This window comes from Choristoneura fumiferana, chromosome Z (assembly GCF_025370935.1).
Source record: "Choristoneura fumiferana chromosome Z, NRCan_CFum_1, whole genome shotgun sequence".
NCBI lineage: Eukaryota > Metazoa > Arthropoda > Insecta > Lepidoptera > Tortricidae > Choristoneura > Choristoneura fumiferana.
In genome coordinates, this window is record NC_133472.1 from 2,411,870 (window position 1) to 2,424,811 (window position 12,942).

Below are 12,942 nucleotides of genomic sequence, written 5' to 3' on the forward strand. Positions count from 1 at the left end.
GTCGCGGGTGAGCAAGGAAATTATTTTAGTTTATTACATACTAGCTTTTGCCCGCGGCTTCGCCCGCGTGTAATTCGGTTACCGCGCGGTTCCCACGGGAACGTGCATTTTTCCGGGATAAAAAGTAGCCTATCTCACTCTCTGTGCCATAAACTATCACTATGCCAAAAATCACGTCGATCCGTTCACTTTCGCATTTATAACATTTGTATGGATTAGAATAAGTTTACATTCATCTCAGTATGACTTGAACTCTAACCCACGACCCCTGACTTCCTAACCACTAAACCATTCATCCTTCGATAGAACATAAACAAATAATTATAAAGTAACAACTTAATCATCCATTAAGTTTCATTCAAACACGCATAAACCCCACAAAAGACACCTTCCGACGGACAAGGTCGCTTGTCCGATTCAATTACACTTAATTCAAACCCTACGTCGATTGGGATAAGGTTTTTTATACGTTGAGCGGAAATGGATTTAGTTCCTTAATGTGAGGGGAAGACGTAGGGGTTATTCAATAGATTAGTTAGCACGCTATAATAAGCCTTAAGCATAATACGCAGTTACATCGCCTATATAAATTGCAGTAATTTGTGAAAATTGGAGCTCCCACACACGGCGATTTTCTTGCGAAGCCGTAAGCAAAGCAATGAGGATTTCTAGACAGAAAATATATGCTAGATGGCGTTAATATAGCAAGGTCCATTTAACATTGGAACATTGCAGTCTTGCAACAATCATCCGTTGCATCTCTAAAAACCGGCCAAGAGCGTGTCGGACACGCCCGAAATAGGGTTCCGTAGCCATTACGCAAATTTTTTTTTTTTCTAAGGATTTTATTTTATACGGAAAACTTAATAAGAATAAGAATATTTTATTTCTTAAACATGCTAAATTATGCTTTAAACTACTAATAATTCTCAAGCAAACTTAGCCGTTATAGTTTTTCTTGAAAGTTTGATATACTTACTACCAACTTGAATTTTTTCCACCCACTGGTTTAGATTTTAGAAGGGGGGGGGGGGGTGGACGCTCGATTTTAATGAAAATTTGCGCTTTCAAGTTCAATATTTCGCAAAAAAATATCAATGAATCGAAAATTTGTCTTAGCAAACCCCTAATGGTTTTAAAAGACCTATCCAACGATACCCCACACCATAGGGTTGGATGAGAAAAAAAAACACCCCCACTTTACGCCTATGGGAGGTACCCTAAAAAAAATATTGTTTATTTTTTTATTGCACCATTTTGTCGGCATAGTTTACATATATATCCGTGCAAAAAACAGCTTTCTAGCATTGATAGTCACTGAGCAAAGCCGCGGACGGGCATGGCGAAACTATAAGGGTTCCGTTTTTGCCATTTTGGCTCCGGAACTCTAAAATGACCAAAATTGTTCCAGTAAAATCGTGCCAGTAGCGATACATTGCGTGGTCACAATCCAAACGAGTTACACAAGATCGTTCAAGCACCGCAGTGTCATGCTACGAGAAAGGTTTTACTCGAATAATGTGAACCGGGCGTTGGCCAATCTGTACCATTGGCATTATTACTGGAATGTTCCGCCGTCAGAATGCAGCACTAGCACAAACCGTAAACAGTTTTTGAATGTCTTTATAATATCGTATTATTTAAATTACACTTTTGGAAATATAGCTCTATCGTTACTATCGACGTAAATGTCATGTTATTTTTCTCAAATATGTCCGTAAAAGTTGATATTATTCTTTACATATTAAAAGGTGAAGTGCATAGTTTATGGTCAGCGAAAAATTAAAAAAGTTAAAAAGATTGCAGGCGCGCTAGCTCGACAATAATGAATTAGCGCGCCTGCAATCAGTCACATTTTTTTTTAGTTAAAAAGGCCATGGAAATGTTGGCACAAGTCGTATACAGCCAAGTCTAATGGCCGGTATCAGATATTTTGTTGGAACTCCGGACTTTTTCTATTGGCTCTGAAATAGCTTGTGGTGTTTTCGGTAGAAAAAAACACCTGTAGTATATTTTTAATGAAATAAGGCGGGAAAGCATAAGAAAAATATTGGAATAAAATTAAATTTTATAATATATTTTGACAAAAAGTTTATTCTATTTCAGAATTATTCACCATTTTTGAGGAAAGCTTTATATTAGTCTCGGCTGGAATAGCAATTGCTGGCTTCGTATTAGTTAAACGGACTCGCAAGCTCGTCCGTTTAATACTCATACTCGGCCAGCAATTGCCTACTTCCAGGCCAAGACAATAATCTACTATTAAATATCCGTAGGATGCCATAATATCGTATTATTTCAATTACACTTTTGGAAATATAGCTCTATCGTTACTATCGATGTAAATGTCATGTTATTTTGTCGCTCATGCACTATTCCTGAGGCACTTGTCCCACCGCCGACGATGAGCCAGAAGCGAGTAGAGCGAGTAACTAGAAACGAGTGGGCGAGCAGCGAGAAGCGAGTGTAGTTTTGTCGCTCGGCTGTAAGCGAGTGTTCGCGTGCGACTGGCGATTACTCGCTCCACTCGACTCGCTCGTGCGGGGCGGCCGCCAAACTGACATCGCTGAGCGAGTATCTATAGCTCAGCGAGTTTTATAGCTCTTGTCGCTGCGACAAAAGATGTAAGAGCGAATTCTCGCCGACAGTCTGTACAGCCAGCGATCAACTATTAATATAATATGCCTCTTTTACTCACACAGGATCTTATATCTTTTGTTCGTTTCTTGAGCGAGAAAATAGTCGATAGCCAATCGTTTCCTCGCTGGCGGTGAGACAAGTGCCTAATGGCGACAAACAATAAAGAGAACTGACTTTGTCATGGCGTTTTGTTTACGGTTTGTGCTAGTGTCGCCCCCTGCGCAGAGCTTTGCGTAATATTCCCTGTTGGCAGAAATGTTGCGATTGAAAGTCGCAGTGTGCCGCGGCTGTAATGGCATCGTGAATACAATTTGATTCATTTATTCGGTGCTTTGATCGTGTTCCTAAGTAGTTCGTGTAGTATAATATAAATGACGCGTTGTGTATGGTTTTGTATGATATCTAGCAAATAAACTATGACCCGAATATTAGAAGATGTTGGCGACTGGTTGGAACTCCTCCTTGTAAGCCTCCTTGTTGAGAATATTAATATCTAGTTGTTGTTTTTTAGAAAAATATGGCGCTGTCCATTGGAGGACAATTTTGTCAGTGTCTAGTAGGTCTAGCCGTTGTATACTGTAAAAATAATCTAGAAAACGAAATATGAAACGTAACGGTGGATGAACGATGAACCTAGTTAGTTTTAATTCTCTAGTCAAATCTGGTGCAATCCATCAGACAGAGCTCTTCAAAATCAGTTGCTCTGTCTGATTGGTTGCGCCAGGATCCTCTTGTTGACTTCCTTATTTTCATTACATAGTTCAAATCATTGCAATCCGGTGATTTTAATTTAGTTCGTTAATACAAGAAAAGAAAAGTAAGATACATAAGATTTGTAACAGTCATATTTAATATGTATATATCGCCCTTATGGTTAGTGACATAAAGGTGTGACCACAGCACCCGGCGATAAATATTGCACATCGGTCTTCGGAAAAAGACAATTGACTGTTCACGACGATTCCGAACACTGGCGACCGTCCATCAATCATCGTATTTATTGACGTTTTATATCAAATAAATACTGCACCTTTATGGACTTAATTAGTTTACGTCAAATTAATGACATGTAAACTTTGGACATCTATAGAGAGCTGTTGCAACTGCTACAAAAAGGATAGTTCCCTCTTTTTCCTAAGGATGCCTTCGTACAATTTAAAGTTTTGATGGGGTTTTAACAACTCTTTGTGATATATTTTGCTCGCGGGGCAGACATACCTACCTAGTTCTCACAGTTCTCTCAGGAACACATGATAGAGGATTTAATATATGGATATAGATAAAATATTGTATGCAACTGTACGTAATTAGGCCTTAAAACACTTATTCATAAACTTACACTCGTGTTTTAAGGACCCCTATTACGATACAGTTGCATAAAATACTATTAAATGCATCCGCACTTTATTGCAACGACTAACACGTCACATAAGTAGTGTGTGACAACGCTCTACGAAGCCGAAATTAGCCGAGTCTCTTTCCAAAGACCGATGTGCAATCTTTATGGTCATGTACTGTAGATATTTCTGATGTCGAGGGAACGTACACTCGCACCAAATGAATCGTGACTCACTGTGGCCTTTTCGTCGTGTAGTGGTAGGACCTTGTGCAAGGTCCGCCCGGATTGCTAATACATCTAAAAACCGTACCATAAAAATATCGAGCAACCACAGTCTTGCGTAGTCCTGTTTTGTTAGGAAAAAAAGGGAGGACAAAAGTTTTCGAAAGACAAAACTGTCTCGAAAAACAGACATTCATTGCCCCTAATCGCATAATTGCCATAATTAATTTCGCGTAGCTCACCCAAAAACTATGAGATTTGACATTTCGGAGACCTCACGCTACACTAGCGCCTCTAACGGCGAATTCGTACGTGATAGCCCTAATTAGATGAACAATGTATGGTCAGTAAAAAAACTTACATTACTTAAGTGAAAAAAAATTGCTTCTTTATTTTTCTCTCATAATCTCTAATCCCACGTGCCAAATTCATACAAACTGTACCATTCGCATAATCTCTCGCACTCTATATCGTATTTCCTAATATCAGCTATATCCAGATCAATGATATCCACTAGTCCAAAACACACTTCGTTTTCAAATTTAAGTTCTTCTGGTTCATCGTAATATTCAACTGTATCAAATTCATACTCGTTCCCTCTCCTTTTCCCTTTATCCATCGTACTGTTTCCTTTGTTCATCGTCGTTCTATTTTCAAATTTGACAGGCGAATCGAATGACGTCTTCATATTTTTCTCACCAGACTCCGTAGCGGCCAGTATCTTTTTTAAGCACGCCGCTTTTTTTACTTCCTCTTTGTCTATGGGCAGAGCGTCTGCTGAAACGAACTTGACCCGCCCCCCATCATTATTGTATTCCATTTTTATTTTTTTTAATTCTTCAGGACTAAAGTCTGGGCAGTCATCTACTTTTGCTTTTTCTGGCTGTGGCTCTTCTTCGTTTGCGAAGTCAGGGTCCTTTAATGTTGTCATGTGGAAGTCTTTTTTATTAAAATTCGTGGGGAATGCCTTTTGGTCTCCATTTACGTGAATTAAACATAGTATAAAATATAATGACAACATTTGCTTCACGCTGACGTTCGTTAGTTGAAACAGAAACTAGTTTTGATTAATTGTTAGACTTTGTTTTGTTTCGCTTCAATTTTTTAACGATTGGATTAAATTTTAAGGTAGGTACGTACTATTGATGTATAGATATGGCAAAAAAACAGCCAAGTGTGAGTTGATATTTGTAGATATGCTAAAATGAACGGCCGTATCCATATAATATAAGAGTGTGAGGTCATTTTATATTGGTGACTAGGACTCGCTTTAATTATTATTTTAATTGCATTTTTGTTATTTGTTGTTGTAGCAACTAATAGAAATGCATGTTATGTATAAATTCAACTGTTTACCAGTTACATAGGTCTTTAGATACAGCGCTGTGACTGACATATAGACAGTTAAGCAACATTAACAGTGTTAAGTTTGTAACCCGAAAAATTGACACTTGATGGCAAAACAATTCAGTCACACAAAATAAGACCGTCCGTCATGCCTAGTGGTTTGACCTTCGTCTTCTCATGCAGAGGATCCCGGATCCAAACCAGGGTTCGCACTTTTTAGTGCAAAATCACATGAAACTTACCAGCTTTAGGGCGAAGGTACAGGAAGGTAGGCGAAGGAAGGGTTCCCAATCAGCATTGGCACCACTTGTGGACAGCCCAAGTCCTCAAGTCCTCTCATTCTGCGACGAAGCTTTTGCCCAGCAGTCGGGCGTACATAGGTCGAGCGAGACGATGATGATGAATCAAAAGTTCGGTGCCCTCTTTAGGAATATATAGTTTCGCGGTTCTATATTAAATGTCGTAGCACCGCTACGTCGTAGAGGTCAGAATATTCATTTACTTAGGTAATAAAGAGGCAGGCCGTCATTGAAATGAGCTTCTATAATAAAAAAGGTGTTTTTTAATATACTGAAAAGCTCAGACACCGTATTCCAATAGTTAATTTACTCACCCGCGACCTTAGCGGTCTCTATCTACCACATCGTAGATTCACGATCGTGCGATTTGCGTGTCAGGCAAAGCATCGTAAAGTTCGTGTTTGTGCTGGATCTAGGCGACATAAAATGACTTTTTATGCCCTAGTGTATAAAGTAAAATCTTCGCCTAAGACCAAGGTAATCAAGTGTCAACAGCCACAAACAAAAAAGTTTATATATCTTCTTTCTTTCTTTCTATATGTATTTTTTTATATATTCTTTTATATAAAACTAAAAATCAATCAAATAAATCAATAAAACTTGAAAAATATAATTATATAATGACGAATGAATTGTTCCACTGTTGCTATTTAATTTTCTCGCAATCGAAATGAAAGGCAGAGTGTAAAACTCAAGCATTAAACCCATTTTCCCCTCGACGTGTCTATCGACTTCGCCGTATAAACGCCTCGGGTAAAATGGCTTATTTAATACTCGTGTTTACAATCTACTATTGTGTTGAAAAGTATGCGACTATTCCCACTACCACGTTTCCTAACTAACCCTCGCCGTCGCGTGTCATGTATGCGCTTGACATTCCGTTCCTGTCACGTTCCTATTACGGTCATGGCATGTTACGGTGTAGTGAGTAGAGACCTTAAGGTGACCCTTTAGTAATATCCTGAACAGCTCAGATACCCCAACAGTTACATTACTCATCCGCGACCTTAAGTACCTACCCTTAGGGTCGCGGGTGAGCAAAGTAATTGTTAGTACAGTACCCGGCCATGAAGATCGCGCATCGGTCTTTAGAAAGAGACTCGGCTAATTTCGGCTCCGTAGAGCGTTGTCACACACTACTTATGTGACGTTTGTCAGTCGTACAGGTGCAATAGAGTACGGACGCATTTAGATTACAATATATAATAAAGAGTTCTTGAAACCCCCCAAAGCTTGAAATTGTACGGTGGCACCTTTAGGAAAAAGAGGGAACCTATTCTTTTTCTATTCGTTGCAACAGCTCTCTATAGATATCCGAAGTTTACATGTCATTATTTTGACGTAAACTAATTAAGTCCATAAAGGTGCAGTATTTATTTGATATAAAACGTCACTTAATAAATACGATGATTGATGGACGGTCGCCAGTGTTCGGAAATCGTCGTGAACATCCATTATTCTTTTTCCGAAGACCGATGTGCAATCTTTATCTCCGGGTACTGTAGTTAATCGATATGTACCACTGCAAAATAATGCCTAATTCAATAAATTATTTAAATATATTCGTGTGTTTTGTGAAGTAAGCAATTCTGCTTGATTTCTAACTCTACGCTTTCTCTACCCGTAACGCCCTCTGTAATAAATACAAACGTAAACATTTGAAAATATTCCAACCTCATTTCAACATAGCACTCGCATTAGAAGAAACGCGTGGTTTGAATCAGAGTCACATTGTTCAGAAAAACTCCGAGAGATGGCGCTATATTACAAAATGTCTTCAAAATGGGAAAACAATACAATTCGATGGAGGAGCCACCATCTATTCAAATGTGAGATTCTGGTATACAAAAATTGTAGTTCCATTTCGAACCACGTTCAATACAAATGCTCGAGTTACTTTCTTATTTCAGTTATAAGTATAAGGGATGGCTGGATGATTCGTATAAGTTTCGAGAGATGGCGTTGGTTAGTATTATTGCATTGCTACAGCTACGGTTTTCTCTATAGGTAATTAAATATTACTGCAATTTTCTGCCGTCAGAGTGCAGCACTAGCACCATAAAGTTTTTTCAGTGTCATAGTATCATATTATTTTTTTGGAAATATAGCTCTATCGTTACTATCTATGTAAATATAATATATCTATGTATTTTGTTATTATTGCTATTATTATTATTTTATTTATTACTCTTTGGTCATATCTGTGATGACGACAAAATATGAAGAGCTGACGTTGTCATGGAGGTTTGCGCTTGTGTCGCCCCCTACGTAGAGCTTTGCCTAATATGCCCTATTAACGATGCCGTTATGGTACGTTGGCAATACGTAAGGTCAAGAGCGTGTCGAACACGTTCCGTAGCCATAACGAAAAAATCAAGTAATATTTTTTTAAGGATTTCATATTGTGTACGGAATCATCCAAGCTTAGTTATATCAAGCTAGGTACTAATAATTCTCAAGCAATCTAAGCCGCTATAATTTTCCTCGTAAATTTGAAATTTACTACCAGCGCTAATTTTAATGAAAATTTTCACTTTAAAGTTGAATATTTCGCCTTTAGCCATAAAATGTTGAGCTAAACGCCTATACATTGCACCGTGCTACCGAGGCAGTTTAGACATATAAAATTGTTTGGCTTATACATTGCACACTGGGCGTTTAGCTGAGCCTAAGAAAGAAAAATACCCATTACAAGACCAGTGCAGCCTAACCATCTTAGCTGCGGAGTGTTTACACAGCTGGTTATTACAAGCCGGCGGAAGCCGGGCTTAGAAGCCGTTCGGTAAAATCAAGGTTTCTGGTTCACTATAAGAAACTTATGTCTTCGTTGTAAATTTTTGAAGGACTTGTTTGATGCTTACTAGAGGCCGTCTCGCCTAACATAATAAATGACAGTTTTTGTATACGAAATATCGAAATCTGTCATTTGATTGCGATTATTAGGCACGGCCTTAGCTCATTATACGATACAGTTGCATTATAGTGTTTATTACTCTCTCTTTGGTCATGATCTGTCATGACGTCAAAATATAATGAGCTGACGTTGTCATGGAGGTTTGCGCTTGTGTCGCCCCCTACGTAGAGCTTTGCCTAATATGCCCTATTAACGATGCCGTTATGGGTAGGTACAGTCTGCAGTACAGGTACTAGGAAGAACGCTAGGCACTTCTTTTACTTTTCTACGCCAATACGTAATAATATGAAAAACCGATCAAGAGCGTGTCGAACACGCCCAAGATAGGGTTCCGTAGCCAATACGAAAAAATCAAGTAATATTTTTTTAAGGATTTCATATTGTGTACGAAATCTTCCAAGCTTAGTTATATTTAATACCTTAGGTTTTAACTCTTAAACTAGGTACTAATAATTCTCAAGCAATCTAAGCCGCTATAATTTTCCTCGTAAATTTGAAATTTACTACCATTAAAAAAAATCCACCCAATGTTAAGGTGACACCTAAGTGGAAAAAGTGGTTTAAATATTTGGATGGGTTTCACTCAATTTAAAAGCTATGGACTTGATATTTGAATATACGTTTCTTGATTATATTACCTTTAATTTAGTAAAAGTAGAAACACGATAAAAGAAATTTCCCTCGATAGAAAAAAATCACAAAGATTACTCCAATTATTTATATTTATCATTGGATCTCCAAACTGAAAAATTATTTCGTTACGAAATTACTTGAATAATGTAGCATAGTATAGTGGTTATCCAGAAATACAAATTTGAAAAAGAATGAAATTGAACGTCGGGACATTGAAAAAAGAACAATCCTACAAAGTGAAAGTGGAGAATGGCTAGAATTAAGGCGAAATCTTCTCACAGCTTCCAACTTTGGGAAGGTAGTCAAAAGAAACAAAACTAACAGTTGTGCCTCAATCGTAAAAAACATGCTGTACAAAAATAGCATTGACCATGTTGCGTCCATCGCGCATGGGAAAAAACATGAAAAAATTGCTTTGCAACAGCTTTCTAAACAAAGCAATTTAGAAATAAAAGACTGCGGTCTTTTTATCGATGAGAATATACACTTTTTAGGTGCAACACCCGATGGCATCACAGATGACATGGTCATAGAGCTAAAATGTCCAGTGGCTCCTTTTAAGATGGGTATCGATGCTGCCATCAATGAAGGGAAAATGCACTTTTGGCGAAAAAATAAAAAAACGGGCCAGGTTGAAGTAAACAAAAACTCAGACTGGTACATGCAAGCCCAGGGTCAAATGCACATATGCAAGAAAAATAAATGTTTGCTGGCTGTTTGGTTCGGCGACGATAAAATAAAAACCGAAACAATACTAAAAGATGACAAATTTTGGAGCGACAAGATGGAGCCAAATTTAATAGCTTTTTACAAAGATTGTCTTTTTACCAGAGCTGGTGGATCCACGACATCCCAGAAACATGTCCATCCCGAGATCCGGATTATGTAAAAATAAAACGTAATGAGGAAATTCTTACTGATAAAAAGTGCCTGAAAAACAATAACAATTTGAACAGACAAGATAAAAAGGAATGTCCTGATAATGAATGTGAAAGAGAAAATAATGTAAGAGAAATTGGGTTCGAGGATTTTTAAATAAATTATCGTTTAATCAATAATAAAGCGTTTCAATTATCTCTATTACATATAGGAAGACGCAGCGTCTTTGGGGGTGACCTATGTCCTGCAGTGGGGGTCTATCGGCTAAAATTATGAATGATGATGATGATGACTATTTATAAAAAGCTAAATTTTGCAAATACTGTTTGATTTAGATACTTAATTAAACATATTGTTAAGTTCGTGGGGTGGGATCGTGATTGAAAAGCACTTTTAACACCGATGAATAAGAGTAGGATTTATTTTCACACTGTTACTTATATATACTGCCATATACTGAAATGTACTTCAAAGGCCCATAAGGGGTCCTGAACGCCTCCAATGGGTTGAAAAATACGATCAAAGTTTACCACCTAACCCACCGCCGTAACAATATTATTTGTAACGAATAAAGCTAAAAATAAAAAAATATATACATTGGTGGTCGACTCCATGCGCCCTGTGTTCGGTCAGTCGGTTGGTCAAAAACAAACCCTTCGCGCGTCGGCTTGTAACGTGTCCGTTCAGCGGGGGCGCTCCCCGCGTTTGTCTTTAGTCTCCGCCCATTACGATGCGAGATTTTTGTTTTGGTATCACCTTAATGAAAATTTTCACTATTTCGCCTTTAGCCATAAAATTTTGAGCTAAACGCCTATACAATGCACCGTGCTACCGAGGCAGTTTAGACATATAAAAATTGTTTGGCTTATACATTGCACACTGGGCGTTTAGCCCTTAAATTGGCACTGTGCATCACCGTGTACGTTAGTTAATAAAAAATCCTATCATCAATATATATATTTTTTGAAACTTTTATGACTAAAAACTACTAAATAATTTTATAATGAATGGTTGAAAAAATATGTGACTTGGCAATAATTTAAAATTAACGTCAGTGTCAAAAATATGTTCAACGCGGCGTCGCATTCTAGTACCTAGGGAAAGTTTTATGAAAAAATTTCAACTTTTTTCTATGCAAGTTATGCTTATTATGTTTTGTGTTTTATGAGAAAATGCTAAAGTATACGAACAATTGGTTCTTTTGTGTACATTCAGCATGATAACAACGATAATCACTGTTAAATTAGAACGTACACCACGGTTACCGTCGCCAAGTTTGTGAAGAAGTACTTACATTCAACTACGGTAACCACCATGTACGTTGCCAACTACAAGGTGAATTAACTTCGGTAACCACGGTGTACATTACCAAGTTCCCTGTACATTTTTTTGATTTCAAATTAACGATTTTACGTCCCCTTGTCTATTTTAAATCTTTTTAAACAGTATGCTTTTCTTTCTTTGTCTGCAGTGCTTAACATAAAGTCGACCGCATAAGATTTTAGCTTTAATTCCCGTAGAAAATGCATGTTATAATTGTGGCTCTAATCCGGACGAGGAAATTAATCCGCACGCACCGCCACAATTCGATTCTGATGATAGCTCTGATGCACCTTCTCTAAACTCTTTTTTGAAACGTTTAAATTTGCTATACTGCTTATTGGATGAGCATGAGGTTGATAAATATATATGTAGGTATATCCAAAACCGATTGAATTCTGAAAGCATGCACGATGCTTCTTTCACCCATTAGAGAAAAAGTTCTGCCCTGGCCATCCACAGTTAATATGATGCTTTGCCCACATTAAACTCTATGCAATCCATAGCCACGCCATCTACACTTGAGCGCGTTTTGAACTCGACCAGAGCTCATCTTCAGAGCAACTCATATATGCCCCTTTGTTTCGCTGTTGGAAAAACAAAAACACGAAATTGCTTTCGACAGTTCTACACTATATTTGATTTAACTAAATGTAAACAAACTTCAGTTGCTAGATTTGTCACATTCAAGGATTTAAACATTTTACTTGTCCATCATTGTAATACTAACTAGACTAGTGTATTTCAATACAGATAGTATGTTTAGATAGTTTAATGGGGAAATTTCAATATTTAAAACACCAATTGACGGTGGTTTGTTAACATTTAGTTAAAATACCTAAACCAAATATACCAAAACCAAGTATGATGTTTTTTTTTAATAATTTAGGTTTTTTTATATAAATAAAAGTTTATTGCCTGATTGGCAGCGGTAACCAGCGTGTACACACAATAATGTTACTTTGTTCTTATAGAATTGGCAACGTGCATGGTGATGTACATAGATTTTCTGAAAAACCAATAATGCTAGTTTTTTTTTTTTCATTTTTCTGTAGACCCTAAGACGGTATTAAATAAAGGTATGATACTGTATCACTTGTTTTTGTATTTTTTTACTCTTGCCAATTTAAGGGTTAGCTGAGCCTAAGAAAGAAAAATATATTTTTTAATCCCATTACAAGACCAGTGCAGCCTAACCATCTTACAACTTTCCGCTGCGGAGTGTTTACCGGCCGACAGCTGGTTATTAGTTGATAATTAACGTCCGGCTCTGGTAAGCCGGCGGAAGCCGGGCTTAGAAGCCGTACGGCGTCGGTAAAATCAAGGTTTCTGGTTCACTTGGTTCGTGC